We start from the raw sequence: 20913 nt of genomic DNA, 5'->3' as shown, positions 1-20913 counted from the left end.
CAATCTGGATCCTGAAGGTTTATATGAGTAAAAGCCTGGCAAAATTTCAAAAAATTACTACTATTATAATTTTAATATTTTTACTCAGTTTTTCAACTAACCCTATGAAAAATCATAAGCAAAAATTGTAAAAGCTGGCAACTATTGGTTATTACTGCAAATAGACTTGATGAAAATTTCACTAACAAAAACAGTAATTTAAACTTACCCTATGAAAAATCATAAGCAAAAATTGTAAGAGTTGTCAACTATTGGTTATTACTGCAAATAGACTTGATGAAAATTTCACTAACAGAAACGATAATTCACTAATAGAAGCGGTAATTTCAACTAACCCTATGAAAAATCATATACAAGAAAAATAAGCAAAAATTGTAAAAGTTGTCAACTATTGGTTATTACTGCAAATAGACTTGATGAAAATTTCACTATAAGAAACGATAATTTTAATTTGATTAGTTTGTTTGATTGCTGAAACTTTTTATGTTACATCTAAAAAAAGTAACTCCAGTTTTCACTTTAAGGTATAAAAAAAACTTTTCTTCTCTACAGTAAATTACTCCAAATTTCCACGAAAATAAAATAAACGAGGTATATTGTTTCCAAACGTCTTCCAACATTACTGCCATTTCAAGCAATATCTTATAGCTGCAATTTAGGGGGGGGGATTTTTCTGTTGCAAAACAGATGTCCTGTGTGGGTCTTTTCGAAACATAGGAAGGTAAAATCAATACTACTATTTATGGCATCGGTTTCAAAATTGAATTACGTATATCTCTGTGGTCCAACGATTACTTAAAAAGAAACCCGCAGAGAGACTTAATGGATTTTGAATGAAGTTTTTACAACTTAGTTAGAAATAAACACAGACAGAGTAAAAAATTCATATAAAAAGAAAATGAGAAAAGCTAAGACAGCTTCCCACACTCATTCAAAATATTTCTTCTAGATTTATGTTTAGGTATAATTAAGAACAAAATATCGCTATGATTGTTTCAAAAATTCAACGTACTATTTGAATTTAGTAAATAAAATGTAAAAAAATGTAAAAAAATATAAATAAACTAGATGCTTTATTTAAAAAACTGAGTTGGTAAAAAAAATAACTTAATAAGTGATGCGTATAGTAATTACCCCTTATTTTTATCACATACAAATTAATCAAGGTACCTCCTTAAAAATTGTTCTAATACTGGTAACGAATATTTGACAAACTTTGACCATTTACTGACAACCACTATATGTTAATTTACAAAGAAAATATGTTCGTGAGCCCTGTCAGACTTCAAACAGAAACCACCACATACACTGGTCAATACGAATTCCGCATCCGCCTTGCACTGACCACAGTGCTGACGTGAAATATCCTCAGTGGTAGACGAATAATGGGTTAGAGTCCCCTTGCCGTCAGGCTAACCGTGGGAGGTTCTCGTGGTCTTCCTCTCTATGTAACACAAATGTGGGTTAGCTCCATCAAGAAGTCCTCCACAAAGGCAAATTTCTCCCAACACTCGATCCAGGAGTTCCCTTGTCTTCTGGATTGGTTTCAAAATTGCAAGGCTACGGAGTTTAACATTAGTAGTTGCAAACCCATAAAATTGAGTCGACTGTTCAACGACGGTTATAAAATAAAATGAAAGTAGTCTGCGCAGACTATTTAAAAAGTGAGCCAATGGTGCGCATGAAACCAAATTCTATTTTTAAAGTAATTAAGAGAAATTTATCATATACATTTGAGAATTGAATCTGTAGTGGTTGACAAGTAAATAAGACAAACCAATTATACTCATAAATTAGAGAAATTTATAGACATATATTTGCTACCACTTTCTTATTTTAACTAGATTTTTTATTAAATGGTTCTTTCGTAAATTGGTTTACCTTCATAGTGGTCTGATCGGACTACCTAATGAAATCGTGTGGAGGCTTTCAGTTTTAGGAGGCGTTGTCTAGACCCACCATTATGAGTCCAAACTATTTCAGTGAATTGAAATATGTAATTATAATTTCATTATGAATATTTTTAAGGATGCAATTTATTTTAATTTTTGGATAGGTGAGATCAGTTAGGTGTATCAATCAGTTATGCAATAACGTTGGTCACAAGCGTATTTAAGTATTAACGTTTATTTCATTTTTATGAAAGAAATTTTTTTTAGATACCTTTTACTCATACCCTCCAATTACAATGGAGCTTTCGTAATTTTAAAAAATATTTTCCTTTGCGATAACAAAGGTAATGTAATTTTACGCTAATAAATTGCAATTAATCGAATCTTGATCATCACTGCGCATAAATTATTTAATCAGATATAAGAAAAGGACAAATACATGGTTATGTTCCTAAGCTTTGATAAAAATACAATTTTCTTTCAAAATGCCTGCCTTAGTTCCCCAGGACAGGAATAATTATTTCTCAATGCCATTTGTCAAACACCAGCACGCCAGAAGAAGTGGCAATCGTGGTCCTTGAAAAATTTTAGTAGTGGTAGTAAATTTAGGTTAATGCCAGAAAATATTTCTTACTTAAATTTACAACTTTGTCGTTAAGTGACTTAGAAACTAGAGTTTTCATGCATGTAAACTAATAGTGGAAAACTATTTTTAGTGGTGGCTATTGTCAACATTTATTTAGTTTTCGTTACTACTTCTTAAAATTTGCAAGACCCGCAGGAATCCTGGGCAATTAAAGGCAGAGGGTTGAGTTTCCTGTTCAGCAATGGTTCCATCTATGGCCAAGAATACGATATATAATATATGTATACAATATATATGCATGTGTATATATATATATATATATATATATATATATATATATATATATATATATATATATATATATATATATATATATATATATATATATATATATTTATAGCGTAATAAATAAATACAAAAAACACGAAGAGAATTAAGAAACACAATAAGTTTTATTTACTGTTACTGTTTGCTCGTAATACTGCGCAAATTAATGAAACGAAAACTGCTTATTTCCCTGTCCGTCAAAGGGTTAATCAGTTTAGACTTTATCAAAATACAGCGTATGTTTCCCCATAAAATTGTAATTCAAATTCTATTTTACTACCACTGGGAAAAACCATCCTCGTTAGGGTTAAAAGTTGGAAGGTATGTGTATATGCACTTGTCTGCTCCCTTAAAGATAGCATTTAAATGTGACTAACGCATCATAAATTGAAATTTGCTATATCACATTCTTTCTAATACTCCCTATGTTGCTGAGAAGTGGGTGCTCTTAGTATTCACTTGCCTGAATCTTGAAAAGTTCAAGATAGGAATGAGATTGCATAAAATCTATAGCTTGTAGATAGAAGTCCATTGTGGATTTGAAATCAGCTTCGCTAAAATTAGATAGGTTCAAAAATCTCATGCAACAGAAAACGAATAAAAATTTGCTCCCTAATGTAATTTATATTCACGTGAGGCGTTGGGTGGAGCCGCCTGGTATTTGAAAAGAAAATTCATATTTTTTTTTATTTTACCACAATTTGTTTTGCATTAATTTTAATAAATGGAGACCGAAAACATTGTCGGAGAGTTACGAATGTAATTTTTCATAATCGTTGAAACACGATCTGTTAGATTGTGTGAACTGTAATGCAATATTAGGTATAGTTCGTTCACCAGGAGTTTGCACTTGGCTCCGCCTTCATCACGTGGTATCGGATGATACTATCTCGCTATTTTGGGGAGAAGCACGTGAACAAAGCTGCTATTTGGCGATCGTCTGAAAAAAATATTTATTTCGCAATCGTCATGTGCATATTTTGAACATGTGTATTTTATTTCATAAACTTGTATGGGTATTTTATTTTATTTCATTAACAAAACATCCTTAAACCTATTGATAACTCTAAATTTGAAATTCCTCAATTACTACAGGAAATATCTGAAGTTAATATTTTTTTGTTTTTTAATTGAAGTTTGTGTCGAATGTCGGGGTCAAAATAAGAGGACACGACATTCATATAAAAAAAAATCATAAATCATTTAGATGCATGGAGTTGCTAACGTCGTCTTGAAACGATAGTATAACAGAAATGCCAACTGCTACGCTTTTTGCTAATTATATGTAAGAGTTGCAGACATTTAAAAACGAAAGTTTTCAAAAATTTTGATAATTTGGCTAACATTATAAAAGTCAGAAATAGAGCAGGATTATTGGAAGTACATAACATTAACAAGCCTGTGTGATCTATTTAGACTTATGAACCTGTCAAATAGAAGGACAGATAGCACAATGCAGGGAAAGACTGCACGAAGATACATTCAGGGTAACAGCGAGATTCGATCCCGCTACCTCCACGCTTTGCCATCACCCCCTACATCAGAAATCCTCCACAAGGGATTTCATAAGTAGTCTGCGCAGATTAATTAAAAAGCGAACCAATTATGTGCATGAACCCAAATTCTATTTCAAAAGTACTTGAGAGAAATTTACCATATATATTTGAGAATTGATTCTTTAGTGGTTGACAAGTAAATAAGGCAAACCTATCATATTCATGGCTGAAAGCCCTTATATAGCAAGACGGAAAAGTGCAAAAACTGGTACGAAAGACATTTCATTTTAGCATTTTTTTTTGAGAAAAATAAAATATCGGTAACTATCAAGATTTCTCTTAATTTTTTGGTCTATATATAAAACTGCTTATTTTCCAAGGATAAAGAAGATATTGTTGAATAGTTTTAAAAAGAATAAGTTAACTCCTCCCGAAAACTAGTTATAACTGAAATGGTTTTACTACCAGCCTTTACTCTGTTCCGTCTCGCTTTCACCCCTGATCATATTCATGAATTAAACAAATTTTTAGACATATATTTGCTACCACTTATTTTTACTGAATGGTTCTTTCGTAAATTAGTCTACTTTTATAGTGGTCTGATCGAACTACCTGTAAAAAACCGAGTGGAAGCTATCGGCTACAGGAGGCGCAGATTAGGCGGGTGATACCATTACCTCCTACATCAAAAAGCCTCCACACTGTCTTTTATAAGTAGTCCGCGCAGACTGTTAAAAAAGTGAACTAGTTGTGCGCATAAAACCAAAACCTTTTATAAGAGTAATTGAGAGAAATTTATCATTATTGAGAATTGAATCTGTAGTGGTTGACAAGTGAATGAGGCAAACCAATAATATTCATAAAGAAAATAAATTTTTAGTCATATATTTGTTACCACTTTCTTATTTTAACTAAATTTTGTATTAAATGATTCGTTCGGTAAGTGGATATCCTTCACAGTGGTCTGATCGGACTACCTATAAAAAACCGAGTGGAGGCTTTCAGTTATAGGAGGCGTTGGTGATAGTGATACCGCTCGGCCAGAGAAGCAGAGATGCCAACTGCTCCGGACACCCCAAATTAATTTTAAAAGCGGTAAAGAACTTCAAAGTAAGTTCCGCAAATATTCGACTGTTTTTGCTTGCTTTTTAAGAGGTATAGCATGGCATAAGTACTATAAAGTGGTGAATTATATAAGCCACCGAATTATTTAGAAATAGGGGTGGATGGAAATCTACTAAATTGAATTTATTAAATCAAGAATCACAATTGGTGAACTACTACTTTAAAATATATATTTGCTGTCCGGAGCAAGTTGGCATCTCTGGAGAAGCACCGGTACAGCTGGAATAAAATGGCGTTGCATATGAACTTTTAAATCATTTATAAGTAGTGGTGTGGAAAATAAGTTTAAATGAAGAAAAAATAATACATTTACCTTTTCGCGCCGACTGTCACAAATACGTGCCAGCATAAAAGCGTATCAATCAGGTTACAAAGATAAAACTGGTATAGAGCCCCTGAATTAGACAGGATGACTTATCATATATTGTTGGAGCAAAGAGCTAACATAGGAACAGCGAATAAATATTTTCAAGTGGTAGTTCATTAATTGTAATTCTTGGTTTATTAAGTTCGATTTAGTAGATTTTAATCCACCACTATTTCTAAACAATGCGTAGGCTTATATAATTCACCACTTTACAGTACTTATAAAATGCTTTACATTTTAAAAAGCAAGCCGATATTGTCAACTTTTTGCAAAATTTACTTTGTAGTTATTTACCGTTTTTTAAATTATTTTGGAGCGTCCAGACAACGCATCCTATAACTGAAAGCCTCCACACGGTTTTTTGTAGGTAGTCCGATCAGACCACTGTGAAGGATATCCACTTACCGAACGAGTCATTTAATACAGAATATAGTTGAAAAAAGAAAGTGGTAGCAAATATATGACTAAAACTTTATTTTATTTATGAATATTATTGGCTTGCCTTATTCACTTGTCAACCACTACAGATTCAATTCTCAGACATATAAAATAAATTTCTCTCAACTACTTTTATAAATGGTTTTGGGTACATGCGCACTACTGGCTCGCTTTTTAAGCAGTCTGCGCGGACTACTTATGAAAGACCGTGTGGAGGCTTCTTGATGTAGAAGGTGATGGTCCAGAGCAGTTGGCATCTCTGTAATAACATAACTAATACTAGCATAACATTAACTTGCGATCTTGTTTGCTCCAATACTGCTTGATAGGTGAGATCTGATAGTATAGGAGCCTTAAACTGGTAACCAAAGTAGTTCTTTTGCAGTTTATTTGTGGGCGGGGTTATGATTGTTTGATTTATTTAATTCACCGTTACTTTAGTTCAAAATAAAACTATTTAGTTATACTTTGAATTACCATTGTTTATATGTATGATTAAACTAACAATAATTAAAGTAAAAACAAAGTAAGTCTGACAAATTAGCAACGCCTACATTTATGTTACCATTTTTTATTTATTTGCATCCTGATTCTGATTTGTTACGAATGCTTTTCTGAATCACCCGTTCCCAAGGGGTTAAAGCATAAATGGCTACATCACTATCCATCCTCGGAAGTTCTTACCTGAGTTTAACCCCATAATTATCTGCAGGTGTGTGAGGCCCCCCTGCCTCACACACCTGCTCACACTCTTATCAGTTCAAGATCGACTGCCGCATAAAATTTTAAGCGTGTGCGCCAGAATAGCGAAATAAAGCCAAATCTAGATGGATGAAAATGTTGGCCGCCTTTTTATGAATGACGCGTAAAATAGTCGTCTTCAATGATTTGTAGTTACAAAAATGTTGCAGCTAAGAACATGCGAAAAAAATGGCGATGCCGAATAAAGACAAGTACCAGTCAAAATATCTATACATAAAAAATATTTCTTAATGTGTGGGTGTTTTTTTTTTTTTTTTTTTTTAAAAAAAAATTTGGAACTACAATGTAAAAATTATTTTGACAATTAAAAATTTTCTTCATACATTTCTAATATGATTAATTATTAATGTTGTTCAAATGAATTCTTAACATAAAAAGTAAACAATCTTTCTTTTTTTAAGGCGGTAATTTATCTTTCCTGAAAATTAAAATTACATCAATATTGTTTTATAATGAAATATTCTACCACAATCATGTTTACTAATTAATTACAATTATATATTTTTTCTATGTAATTCTGTACACTGATAATGTTTTTGAAACACAATATTTTACTGTCAAATTTAAACCAAGTCATATTGTATGAAGTCGAGTAATTAAAAAAATTAAGTAATATTAAAAGTCTAGTAAATTATTGTTCCAATTGAGATTGGAACAAATATTTTTAACATAATAATTTTATGTTGATTGAACTAATATTTTTTAAATATTAATCTTATTAATTATGTTTTATCTTCGTTAAAGTATGTAAACAACATGCAATTCGTCTTACATTTTTACGAAATCAACATAACTATAGTTTTTAAAGAAATTCAAATAATACAGTAATTTTTTTGTTAATTAATTGAAGGTTCATTACACTATCGCTTCGTTTAACAACTCCTATACATCTTTCTCAATCATTTTAGCTTTGTTTCTTCCAGAAAATCGATTAAAAAAAAGATTTTGTTTTAAAAATTCTAGTTACTCTTTTAAGCACATTTAGTTAAGATTTAATTTTATTTGTTAAAAATTTATAAATATAGCTTTCTATCATATCTTTAAAAATTAGAAATTTTTTAAATTTCTTTTGAACCACTTATGTTTTTCGATAAAAACATTAACTTTTAACAGCATCAAATCAGAGTTTTATTAAAATGTTTCAGTTTTTGTAGCTTTTGAAGTCAAGTGTTAGTACTCGCGTTCAAAATGAAAATTTCGAGAAAAAGAAAAAAAAATTAGAAAAAAAAAGAATGGTTTAGTAGGAATTATTCAACGTAAAAGAAGTTTAAGAAATGGCGAAAAAGCGCATAATCCAGTTATACATTTTTGAACAGATTGAAATTGCCTTCTATCATTTCAGTTATGCGAATATATATATATATATACATATATATATATACACACACTCAAGCAGTGGATTGATCGTAAAGACACGGTTACTAGAGAATTGAAGTCAAACAGCACTTGCTGCGGTCAGTTAGCGAGTGGGTCACCATTTTGATCAGCTTGCGTAAGGATCGAGGGTGCTTGGTTTCGGTCCTCGTTAAACTCTTCTACCGTAAAGTGCTCGACTTCAAGCGCAGGTCGCCGGGCTAGCATAGCACGGGAGCCATCCCCTATACAGAGGATCAAAATTGCGATGTCATGTCTTTGGATCATCCTCGAGGGTTTTCCCAGACCGTCGTCAATAGCCCATTGTGCAGCTCTAATACCACGTAAATAAGGTATATATATATATATATATATATATATATATATATATATATATATATATATATATATATATATATATATATATATATATATATATATATATATATATATATATATATATATATATATATATATATATGCATACTATTCGCAAGAATGTCCTAAAGGATTATTTTGTAACTTTAGAGTTGGTTATTTCACTCGATTTTTAACACTAGCAATAAAGTTTATAGCTTTCAGAGATTTTGGAAACCTATAATAAGTAATGAAAAATAACAAGTTTTTTAACATCCTGTGCCAGAAAATCAAGCAATAAGCTTGGAACTTGTACCAATTACTTAAGTTGTTCTTTTTAGTAACAGTATAACATTTCGTAAACCTAGCGTAAATATTAATGGAGCTATGAAGGTTTTCTTTTTATTAAAAAAAAAGATAATTTTTTGTTTTATGGTCTTTTGCTATAACTTTAAAAATATTCTATGGAATTAAACAAACTTTCTGTTACAATTCAAAATTAATTACAACAGTATTGATTTAAAATTTTAAAAAAAAATTGCAAAAAACTGCGCAAAATATGAGTATTTCAAGTAGTTCTTTTACGCTCGGTACGCTAAAAATGAATTAAAAAAAAATTTGATCTGATTTTAAAAATTCAAAAAGTTTCAAGCAATTCAGGCCCCGTAGTACATCAAAAAAAAAAATGAAGATCGCGTCATTTTTTTTTTTTTGAAATAGTATACATACGCCATACTATTTTTAAAAATAAATATATATATATATATATATATATATATATATATATATATATATATATATATATATATATATATATATATATATATATATATATATAATATTTTTCATTTCAAAATTATTTTGTTTGGATCGTAAAGTCTTAAAACTTTCTAGTGCATTTTAAATAATGGAGTGCTGAACAATTCCTAATACCTTAATATCAATGTATATATTAATATATTTGAACATTGAAAGCATAAATAGCATAAGTTAGTCAATAATTTTTCATTATAACAATCATATTTGTTTGAGATTTTTGATCTAGTAAAGATTTTTAATCTTTAAGTAATTTTAAAGTTATTTTTTAATTATCTTAATGAAAAAAACAGAGAAATGAAAAAGAAAACAAATAGTAATTTATTAAATGATTTCCTAATTCGCCATTTAAGAATTCCTTGATAAAATTTCTGTGGTGAGTTTGTTGCTAGATTGGTTGAAAATAATAAATAAATACATGAACTTGAATTCATCATCTTAAAAATTTGAACGTATAAAATTTTTAATTAAACGATGAAATTTTCTTAATTAATTGAAATAAAAAGACGTTGAATTGAAAATCTTTATTCTTCTGCTCTTCGATTCCAAATCAATTATATTTAAAATCCTTGTTTACTTTGGTAGATTATAGTGGTCATCTGAACGTGCCCAAAATTCATAAATATCAAAGAAAAATGCAAAAAGTTAGGAAAAATCACAACAGTTTTGCTTAGCTTAAAATCTGGAATATCAGGAAATTGAAAATTTCTACTAAACAATTATTTTGTAAATGAACTTTTTTTAGATTTTGTATTTTTTACTAAACGTGCACTTTCGTAAAAAAATGAACATTGACTGCGAGCATAAAATAACTTCTAAATAAATTTTGTTAAAAATCCCACATATTGATTAGATTGGTATGTTTATGATAAATGAAAAACGATTATCTAACAATTGATAATCACATATCTCCATCTTGATTGCTAAAAATTCTCTATTGACAACACGTGGTGGTACAATCTTTAGGGGTTGCTGAAGAGATGTTACAAATGTCCATCGCCAAATGTTTGGCGATGGACATTTGTTAAAATTTAAGAGTCCCCACTTCAAAGATCTATTCATAACAATATATTTTTCCCTTTGACACATTGATGGATCATATCTATTGTTATGATCCTCTACCCCACCTTCAGGTTGGAAAATCCTAGGATGGACAGAGCACAGCCCAGCATAAATATAGCTACCTCTGGAATAATTTTTTTTCAAAAAAGCATAGAAAGTGGGCAGCCCTGTTATATAGGGGAAAACGTTACATACAAAGGCATTAAGAAAAAAATATTTCTGTTTTTTTTTCTTCTTTCTGTATTTCCACGCATGCTACACATTTAACCTTTCGGCGCAGATGGGACACCGGTGTCCCTTTTGTATATATATTTTCTCTATCTCTCTAATAACAAGCATGATTATTCTTTTGTATCTTTTAACTATGAAAACAGTCTAATAGTTACTAAAAAAACTGTTAACTAGTGGGAATTTTAATTGCCTTAAAATTTAAAATCCATAAATGCGATTTAAATTTATCAGCAATTGATGATTAGGTAAATTTATGAAATTTCATATAAAATATAAAATCCATAAATGCGATTTAAATTTCTCAGCAATTGATGATTAGGTTAATTTATGAAATTTCAATGATGAATAACGACATTTTCAGCATTTGAAAAACTATTTCAGTTCAAAAAATTACAGAAATTTCATTAATTTTAGTAAAAATAATTTTTCGCGTCATTTTCACACAGGGAAGAGGGCGCTAGTGCTTAAAGTAATAGCATTATTTGGAACAGCAATCTCAAAAGTGTTATTTTGAACAAATCTAAGATTTATTTTATGTAAGTTGAACGTTTATTTGCATATTAAATAATGCATAAGTTAATTAGGAAGTGTACCATTTTAACTATCTCTTTTTTGAAAAAAAAACTTTACTGCCTATAATATATTTTGTGTAGTATATTTTGCATATCATAATATTTTTGTGTGCATATTATTGTATATTATTAGTACTTTCTGTAACTTTATTTTGTAACTTTATTGAAACAAGGCTTTCATATTTTTTATAGTTACCCCTAATGCATCTTTCGGACTTATTACCTGTGTTATATCCTAGACTTCTCTGGTAAGTAGATCTGATTCTTTTAATAGACACTTGCCATTTTTTTCTTGCGTAGCTGAAGAAATATGCCCTAAATAATGCAGCGAACCGATTTCATCAATGGCGGAAATCGAAGGAAAAAAAGTGGTCAGCATTACTGATATAAAGAAAAAAACGTTATTTCACGCGAAGAGAAAGAAAAATATATTTTGACTCTGCTTCAATCACTGAAGTAGTGACTGAACTTTCTCTCTTTGGCATGTTTTTCTTTCTGTAGCAATAAAGAAAACGAAATGAAAGTCATCGAACCAAAAGTTTCAGGGTTTTTTTTATAATAATGTTCAGAATAGATACTCTGAACTGGTAAACCTCAAGGATAACGATGTTAGGAAATACACTTACTAATAATATTTATTTGATAAACTCCATAAGCTTTAAGAACTTACGAAGTCAAATATTGTTTTATGAACTTATGATTGAATAAATCTCAAGTTATAAGCTTCTACCCTACTCTTGAAATAAAAATACTGGGAAAAATACTGTCCGAATTATTTTCGACAATAATGCAAACCACAACTAGAAGTTTTTGTCTTTAAAGCAACTCGAGTTTCTTACCAGCCACTCTAAATTTTGGAAAATATTGAGTTAAAACAGATTGTTTCAGTCTAGACGTACAGTACCAATGGCTGTTAGTAAGGCTCCTATACTATCAGAGCTGACCTATCGAGCAATATAGGAGCAAACAAGTTCGCAAGTTAAGGTTATGTTAGTATTAGTTATGTTATTACAGACACGCCAAAACAATTTAAAAAACGGTAAATAACTACAAAGTAAATTTTGCAAATAGTTGAGAATATTTGCTTGCATTTAAAAATGCGAGGCATGTAATAAGTACTATAAAGTGGTGAATTATATAAGTCTACGCATTGTTCAGAAATAGTGGTGGATTAAAATTTACTAAATCGAACTTATTAAACCAAGAATTAAGATAAATTAACTACCACTTGAAAATATTTATTCGCTGTGCTTATGTTAGCTCTTTGCTCCAACAATAAACGATAAGTCGGCCTGTCTAATTCAGGGGCTCCAGCTGTTAGCTTTCAACACGTTGAATGTCACGCTAATTTTCCATGGCTTGCCCGTCTGACCAAAACGGTAAATAACTGCAAACTAAATTTGCAAATATTAGATAGACTTGTCAAGTTTTTTAAAAGGTCGAGCATGACATATCTGAAAAAAGTGGTGAATTATATAAGTCTACAAATTGTTTGGAAATAGTGGTAGATAAAAATTGAATTTATTAATCCAAGAATCACAATTGATAAATTAAAACTTGAAAAAAATTTGTTTTCTGTCCGGAGCAAGTTGGCGTCTCTGTGTAAATAAATAAAACTATTTTTGTGAGTTCTATATTGCATTAACCCTTTCGGGCCGACTGTCAGAAATACGTGACAGCATGAAACTGCATCAATCAGAGTAAAAAGATAAAACTGGTAACCAAAGTAGTTCTTTAGTAGTTTATTTGTGGGCGGGGTTATAATTGTTTGATTTATTTAATTCATCATTACTTTAGTTCAAAATAAAATTAGTTATACTTTGAACTAACATTGCTTATATATATGAATAAACTAACAGTAATTAAAGTAAACGCAAAGTAAGTCTGTCAAATGAGCAAAGCTTACATTTAAGCTACCTTTTTTTTGAGAAATAGTGGTTTACATCCTGAGCCTGATTTTGTACGAATGCTTTTATGAATCACCCGTCCCCAAGGAGTTAATTTCTTCAAACCATTTTAGTAACGATAATAATATTAGAATTTTTTTTTTCTCGAATTATGTGTTTCTAATAATCTTGGCTTCACTGGTCACCGGTGACACCCTTGGCGCTACGAGCAAACTCAGTGCCGGTCACCGATGGCTCCCATGGCATTCAACGAGTCAAACAATTCCAGAAGCATGAAGCGTAACTGCTTACTTTTACAAATGCCGCATGAAAATTTATTCTTATATTTGAATTACTAACAAAATTTATGTTATTCCACTTAATTCTCGGATTTAAAAATTTAATTAAAATAACTTTGTAACACTGCAACTGAAATATCTAATAAATGCGACAGTTTGTTTAAGTTCTGGAAAAACAAAAATGGAATAATCTTTACTTATAAATGTAATTCAATTCTCATTTCAAAACAACTTGAAAAACATTATCTGAAAGGAATTAAAGTTGATAGTTATGCCAAAGAGCAGGTAAAAATTTGAGATTTTCATTTAAGCGTGAAAGCTTTTTTTTTTTTTTTTTAATGGCGGGCACTTGGAGATATTGTTCATTGGCCACAGAAAGTGCCAGAACTGCTAATTCTCTTTTCGTTACCCAGTGGGCACCTGTGGCGAAGCCACGGCGGTGGAACAGCGTCGCCCACGTCACACTACCACAACCCGTTTATAGGGCGGGTCACATTCACACATTCACACACAAAGGAAAAAGGACATAGAACACAGATAGAGGGAAAGAAACATCCATCCACTAGACGGTATTTATTCGGAAGTTCTGCAATACACTGTAAGATTGTGAACCCTGCTGTAATGAAAAATAAATAGTTGAGAATCAATTTTAGTACAGATATGCCAATTTGTCGAATTTTTCTTTTCTAATGGTGGCAAAGTGTATATGCTTATATTCGTTTATTTAATGGATTCGAAAAGAAACTAATATTGTTTATCGTAACAAATGAAAAAATGAGTACATGTACAAAATAATAATCATTACCAAATTTTAAATGATGGAAATTTTTTAAGGAAAGTTTGAAATTTTCAGTAACACATTTTTTTGTAACTAACACTTATGACCGGCAATTTTTCTTCTTCTAAAAGTGCAAAAGAAAAAATCCCCATAACATAAATGTGAAATTTTTTATTGTGAACTTTTCAGAGACGTTAAAATAATTTTTAATGCATTTTAATTATCAGAAAAGTTATTTTTTGGTATTTTAAGAATTATAACAGCATATTTAACACGCTCACGCCGGGAAAAGTGAAAATACTGGTACGGGAAAAGAGAAAATACTGGTAGAAGAATTATTTCAATATTAGATAATATTCGGGAGGAGTTAATCTATTCTCAACAATAACAGTTCACTGTAAGGAAATTTATCATGGCGAAGAAGCAATTCAATATAAAAATTGCAACCGTTAAAAATAATTGGTAGCTATAGACTTTTATTATTCCCGGAAAAAAACTAAAAAATGAAATTTATTGTTACCAGTTTTTACTCCGGTGCGCTGCCAATATGAGACAATCTAGCGTGACCCACCGGTGGGTCACCCCGGCGTGAACGTGTTAATTCGTAACAAAATTTGCTGATTTGATAGCTATTGCTAAAAAGTAATTAAAATGACTAAAATTTAAAAAAGCGGTGACTAATCAAATTCAAAATTTCAGTAAAAATGCAGTAAAATTAGCAACATTTTATAACATATTTTTTTTCTTTAGTTTACTATAAGGTTAGGTACAGTTTAACACATTCACGCAGAGAAAAGTGAAAATACTGGTACGGGAAAAGAGAAAATACTGGTAAAAGAACTATTTCAATATTAGATAATATTCGGGAGGAGTTAATCTATTCTCAACAATAACAATTCACTGAAATTCATCACGGCGAAGAAGCAATTCAATATAAAAATTGCATCCGTTAAAAAAAATTGGTAGTTATGGATTTTAATTATTCCCGGAAAACCCTCATTCAATCACCTCATTTTTACTACAACTATCTTTAAGTTGCTTTTAGAGCCTCAAAGGTGCTTTTAGCAGTTCTTGACAGAGGGAAACTAAATGTGTTATTAGCAACCAAAGATTGAGCAGTATTATAAAGATTTTTCAGATAATTCCATTATAAAGTCAGACGAGAACAATATCAATACACCTTATAGTATACAATTACTTATACTACGAGATACGAGACATTCTATACCACACTGTTGTTGTTTCTAATGCCACTTGCCGATGCCAACAAGCCTGCTTGGTGAAAGCCAAGTGAATTTAAGGCAGAGGGTGTTTTTTTTTGCTTTTCTGTGGTGCCATCTATGACCAAGAATACCACTTCTGTCCCACAAACGTCACTGCCTCTTTATAGGAAGGACCCATTCATACATACCATACTATACAAGATATACGTTACCATACTATTCTTGATTACATTTATACCTTTTCCATAGTATAAGGGATCTATGATATCATACTATATGGTATATTAAACACCATACTAGAGAGAGCTTGATGGTATAATACCTGGTATGTAATTTTTCATGTTATATACTGTTTGTAAAAGAGAAGGCGAGATATACAATTTAAAGTCATTCAAATCTGAATCAAAAAATTTTCACTGAACTAAAATCTTCCATTTCAAACTGTATATTACTATTTTACTTCTATTTTATTCCGCTTTTCTTATCAAATATTTAGCTTAAATATTGAGAAAACATGCCTACATAAATATGTATTAAAATGATTAAATAACCAATGTTCAATAAAAATCAAATTTTTCTTTATAATACCTGTAGGGATTTATTATATTCCGGTATAAAGAAGACAGATAGGCAACACTATATCTGAAACAATTTCCCAATCCAGCGGCTTTTAACGACCCACCCTTCTATTTAGCATTTTCTGATATTAATAAAAAAAAAACCAAGAAGAAAATCTCCGGAAGGAGAACGAGTTGTTAAATGTCACTAGATTGTAAATAAGGGCACCGAAAAAGGTTAAAGCAGGATGTTGCTTTGCTTCGGAATGCAGATAAATACGTATTTTTCTGTAGTAACGAGATTTTCGTTGTAATGTATGCAACTTGATTTAGTAAATTCGATTTATGGGGTATTTACTCACCACTACTTCTGACAAGTTGAAGTCTAATATATATATATATATATATATATATATATATATATATATATATATTATGGAACTTACAGCAGTTATCCCTGATATAACATAAAGTGCATGTTATAGGTAAAGCAAAATGACAAGGCTAAAAATATATGATTAAGGTGAAGAAACAATTTTTTAAAATGGACAAAACATTTGATATCTATAGAGTCTAAAAATACTAAACAAAATATTATATTGATTTAATAAAGATTTATCACTGAGGATATTTTACGTCAGCACTGTGGTCGGGGCGTGCCGGGTTTGGAACTCGAACCAACCATCATTGCCGGGATTCGAACCCGGTTAACCTCATTGGGAGGCGAGTGCTCTATTGAACGTCATTTTATTTTATTTGATAACCGTCGTTGAACAGCCGACCCAATTTCTTGGATTTACGACCACTAATTTTCGTAGCCTAGAAATTTTGAACCCATTCCAGAAGACAAGAGAACTCCTGGATCAAGTATTGGGAGAAACTTGTCTTCGAGGAGCATTTTTTTATGAAATTCGTGATGCGCTTGCTTTGCATGGAGACGGAAACCACTAAATCCTCCAACTGTTACCCTGAGGACGAGGGGAGTCTAATACATGATCCGTCAACCACTGCGGATAATTTTCGTCAGCACTGTGATCGGTGCGAGCCAGGTGCGGAACTCGGATTGACCAGCCATTTCAGGGATTCGGACCCGGGACACCTCATTGGTATGCGAGAGCTCAATCCTCTGAGCCACCATGACTCAATTTTTTAAGATTGTCAAGATCACAATAAAAGGGCGTATAGAGATAAAGCCAAAATACATAGTTCACTAATTTGGTTTTGATAATCGGTAATTTTGCATCAGCATGAACAGCTCTTTCTCTTATTAATTTAATATTGCATTGAGGAAGTTTCAAGCAAAAAATTAAAGTTCAAAATAGATAAATTAATTAAACAGTAAGCTCAAACCTATGTAAGGATTACCCATGTTTATGTATTAAATCAATACAAAATAAACAAATGCATGAAAGAGAAAAAAGAATATAAAAAAAAGAAAGAAGCGTTTTACTACGACGCCAGCTGAGATATAGTGATACACATGGTTCCCTAGAATACGAAATTTGTGGGAAAGGTTTATCCTACCCTCCCCACTGCTCAAAATATACTTCGGCAGTTTTATGATTTTTTTCACAGAATTCTGTATTCCAGTTAAAGAATAACAAAAGTTGATCGAAGGAAATATATATGTAAAATGCTTTTCCAGAGAGCGTTTTATACGTATTTATATATTTTAATAAACAAACAAACAAACTTTATTGAACAGAACTAAAAATCGATAAGTTCAAAAATAATGAAGGTAAACATGTAGTCATCATATATATATATATATATATATATATATATGTTTATATATATATATATATATATATATATATATATATATATATATATATATATATATATATATATATATATATATATATATATATATATATATATATATATATATATATATATATATATATATATATATATATATATATATATATATATATATATATATATATATATATATATATATATATATATATGTATGTATGTATGTATGTACAGGACTGCCAACTTTCTACGCTTTTTCCAAAAATTTATTCTAATGGTAGCTAAATTAATCCTTTTGAAGGCCGTGGTAAGGATACTTACGACCACATTTTACCACTTTTAATTTAGGTTTCCATTTTTCAATAACATCAGCTTTCTTGAAGTGAGTTTGAATAAAATTGGTAACCATTTGTCACTTTTATAAAACGTATAAAAGTTATAAAATACATAATTCCTTTTGAAGTTTGTAGCATTTAAGGAATGTATTTTATAAATAAAGAAAAATAAAAGTCAGTAAGTTCCTAATAGGTAATGTTAAATGTATTTACTACTAAAAAAATGGCATTTTTATAAACTAAAGGAGTTTTTTTTAATATCAATTACTGTTTTTAAAACAATTTCAATTCCAAAAATACTTTAATTTACGTTTACTAGAAATACAGGCCCAATAAAGGGTTAATGTTTGAACCCCTTCTAAAGCCATAGTAAGTACTTACCACCAATTTTTAAAGTCCTTGTGTTAACTTTTCTACCTTTTTCAAGTTAGGTTTCAATTTGTTAATTACTTCAGTTTTCTTGAAGTGCGTTTGAATAAAATTGGCAGCCATTTTTTAGTATAAGAAAGCGTACAGAAGTTATAAAATGCATAATTCCTTCTGAAGTTTGTAGCATTTATAAAATTTATTTTATAAATAAAGAAAAATGAAAGTCAATAAGTTCCTAACAAGTCATGGTAAATATACTTACCACCAAAAAAAAATGGCAATAAAATTTAAATAAATTTGTATGAGCTAAATGAGTTTTTCTTTTCTTATATCAATTACTATCATATATGGCAGTACTTTTACTTTCGTTACTTGTACCGCCGGTACAAGTAAAAAGTACGTACTTTTACTTTACTTCGTTACTTTTTAAATTTAGTACTTTTACTTGTACTTTCGTTACTTTTTTAGGGAAAAAGTACAAGTATTTGTAACGGAAATATGGAATGAAATCGTTACTTTTTTCTAAAACTCGGTAAGCACGGTAAGCTTTTTTTTAAAAAAAAAAATTAATTAAAAAAAAATACTCAAGTTTTTTTTACTTATAAAATTAATGCGCAATATATATGCATTCACAGCTAACTTCGTGTATAAATACCTTCTGTTTCAACTTATACTGCACATTCAATGATTTTTTACTAGCTCACAGATCAGAAAGCTATCTAAAACCCCGTGTTTGCTTTGTTTACTTTTGTGCTTTTAAAACGCGTTTCTAAAGAGTAAAACAATTTCAGATCAATGGTAATTCAAACAAATAAAAATAATAAGTTAAAAATTAAAATCAATAGATAAAATTTCTTTTTTGTGCAAATCCATGAAAAGTTTTATATTAAAATTATATTTGATTTTAAAATTATATTATACGATTATATTATAAAATTATATTATAAAATTATATTATAATATTCTTCCGAATTTTAAAAAAAAATTAATCTCCATAACTTTCAAAATTAAAAATAATTAAACAAATAACAACACTTTTGCAAAAACATTAAAGAACATAAGAATATTACTCAATAAAAGTTTAGGTTACTTTGAATTTTCGATTACCTAGAAATGTACTTTTAAATCGTTACTTTTTTTGTTCAGTACTTGTACTTTTACTTGTACTTTTTACTCGTTACTTTTTAAAATAAGAACTTTTTACTTTTTACTCGTTACTTTTTTTAAAAATACTTGTACTTTTACTCGTTACTTTTTAAAAGTAACGTTACCATATATGATTACTATTCTTACATGAATTTCAATTCCAAAAACTCTTTCATTTACCTATAGAAGAAATAAATGACCCTCTAAATGGTTAAAGTATTATTTTTTATTCATATATATTTATTTTTCATGCCACTAATGTAGAAATGATTTAAAAGTGCATATTCAGCGCCACTTAGTTCCATCTCTTTCGTGGGGAGGCTCTTAAAATGTTGGCAAACTTTTCAAAAAGTCTGTAAGCTTTGGTTTTTATATGTTTAGCACCATATGAAATATTTTGCAAAAAGAGCAGTTGTTGGCAGGCTTGATATTGTATAAATGAAATAATTATTATAAAAAGCATAAAAATTTAGAAATATGAAATATTACATCTTAAACCCCTTAATGGGCCATTTATTTCTAGTAAAAGCAAATTAAAGTATTTTTGGATTTGAAATTGATATAAGAATAATAATTAATATAAGAAAAAAACTCATTTCGCTCATGAAAAATTAATCTAAATTTTAATGTAATTTTTTTTGGTGGTAAGTATATTTACCACGACCTATTAGGAACTTATTGACTTTTATTTTTCCCTATTTATAAAACAAATTTTATAAATGCTGCAAACTTCAAAAGGAATTATGTATTATATAACTTTTATACGTTTTATTTTAACCTAACAAATGGTTACCAATTTTATTCAAATGCACTTCAAGAAAGCTGAAATTATTAACAAGTGGAAACAAGTATATTAAAAGTGGTAAAAATGTTCCCCATGGAAGTTGTGGTAAGTATACTTACCGTGGCCTAAGGTTAAATAGTACAATTAGAAATACAGCTGTTTTGCAGATAGCTGAGAATAAAAGAGAAAAGATACTGCCTGCCTTTCTTAAAGAATGAATAAATAATCAATATTGTCTATATTAATTATAAATTCATACAGTGTATGTTTAAAAGTGGAATATGTTTTTAGGGCTTACAACGAAATTGGTGAACTATTATGTAGTTTAGTTGAATAGAAAGGTTTTTAGAACAAGAAATTTCACAAATTTCATTCAGTCTCGCTTCAGCAT

General features: G+C 29.8%; 1 protein-coding gene across 1 annotated transcript in view; it reads left to right on the top strand.

Annotated features, from left to right (window-relative positions):
- Window positions 1–20913, top strand: part of LOC107450569 (small conductance calcium-activated potassium channel protein 1-like) — a 657806-nt gene that overhangs the window by 184336 nt on the left and 452557 nt on the right. The window contains exon 3 of the mRNA XM_071188289.2: window positions 11577–11632. The gene's annotated coding sequence lies outside the window, so the exon portion shown is untranslated. The remainder of the gene's footprint in view (window positions 1–11576; window positions 11633–20913) is intronic.

This window comes from Parasteatoda tepidariorum, chromosome 12, assembly GCF_982258835.1.
Source record: "Parasteatoda tepidariorum strain Cologne lab strain chromosome 12, Ptep-v5.0, whole genome shotgun sequence".
NCBI lineage: Eukaryota > Metazoa > Arthropoda > Arachnida > Araneae > Theridiidae > Parasteatoda > Parasteatoda tepidariorum.
Note: the sequence above shows the minus strand (reverse complement) of the source record. Positions and strands in the feature narration are given on the sequence as shown.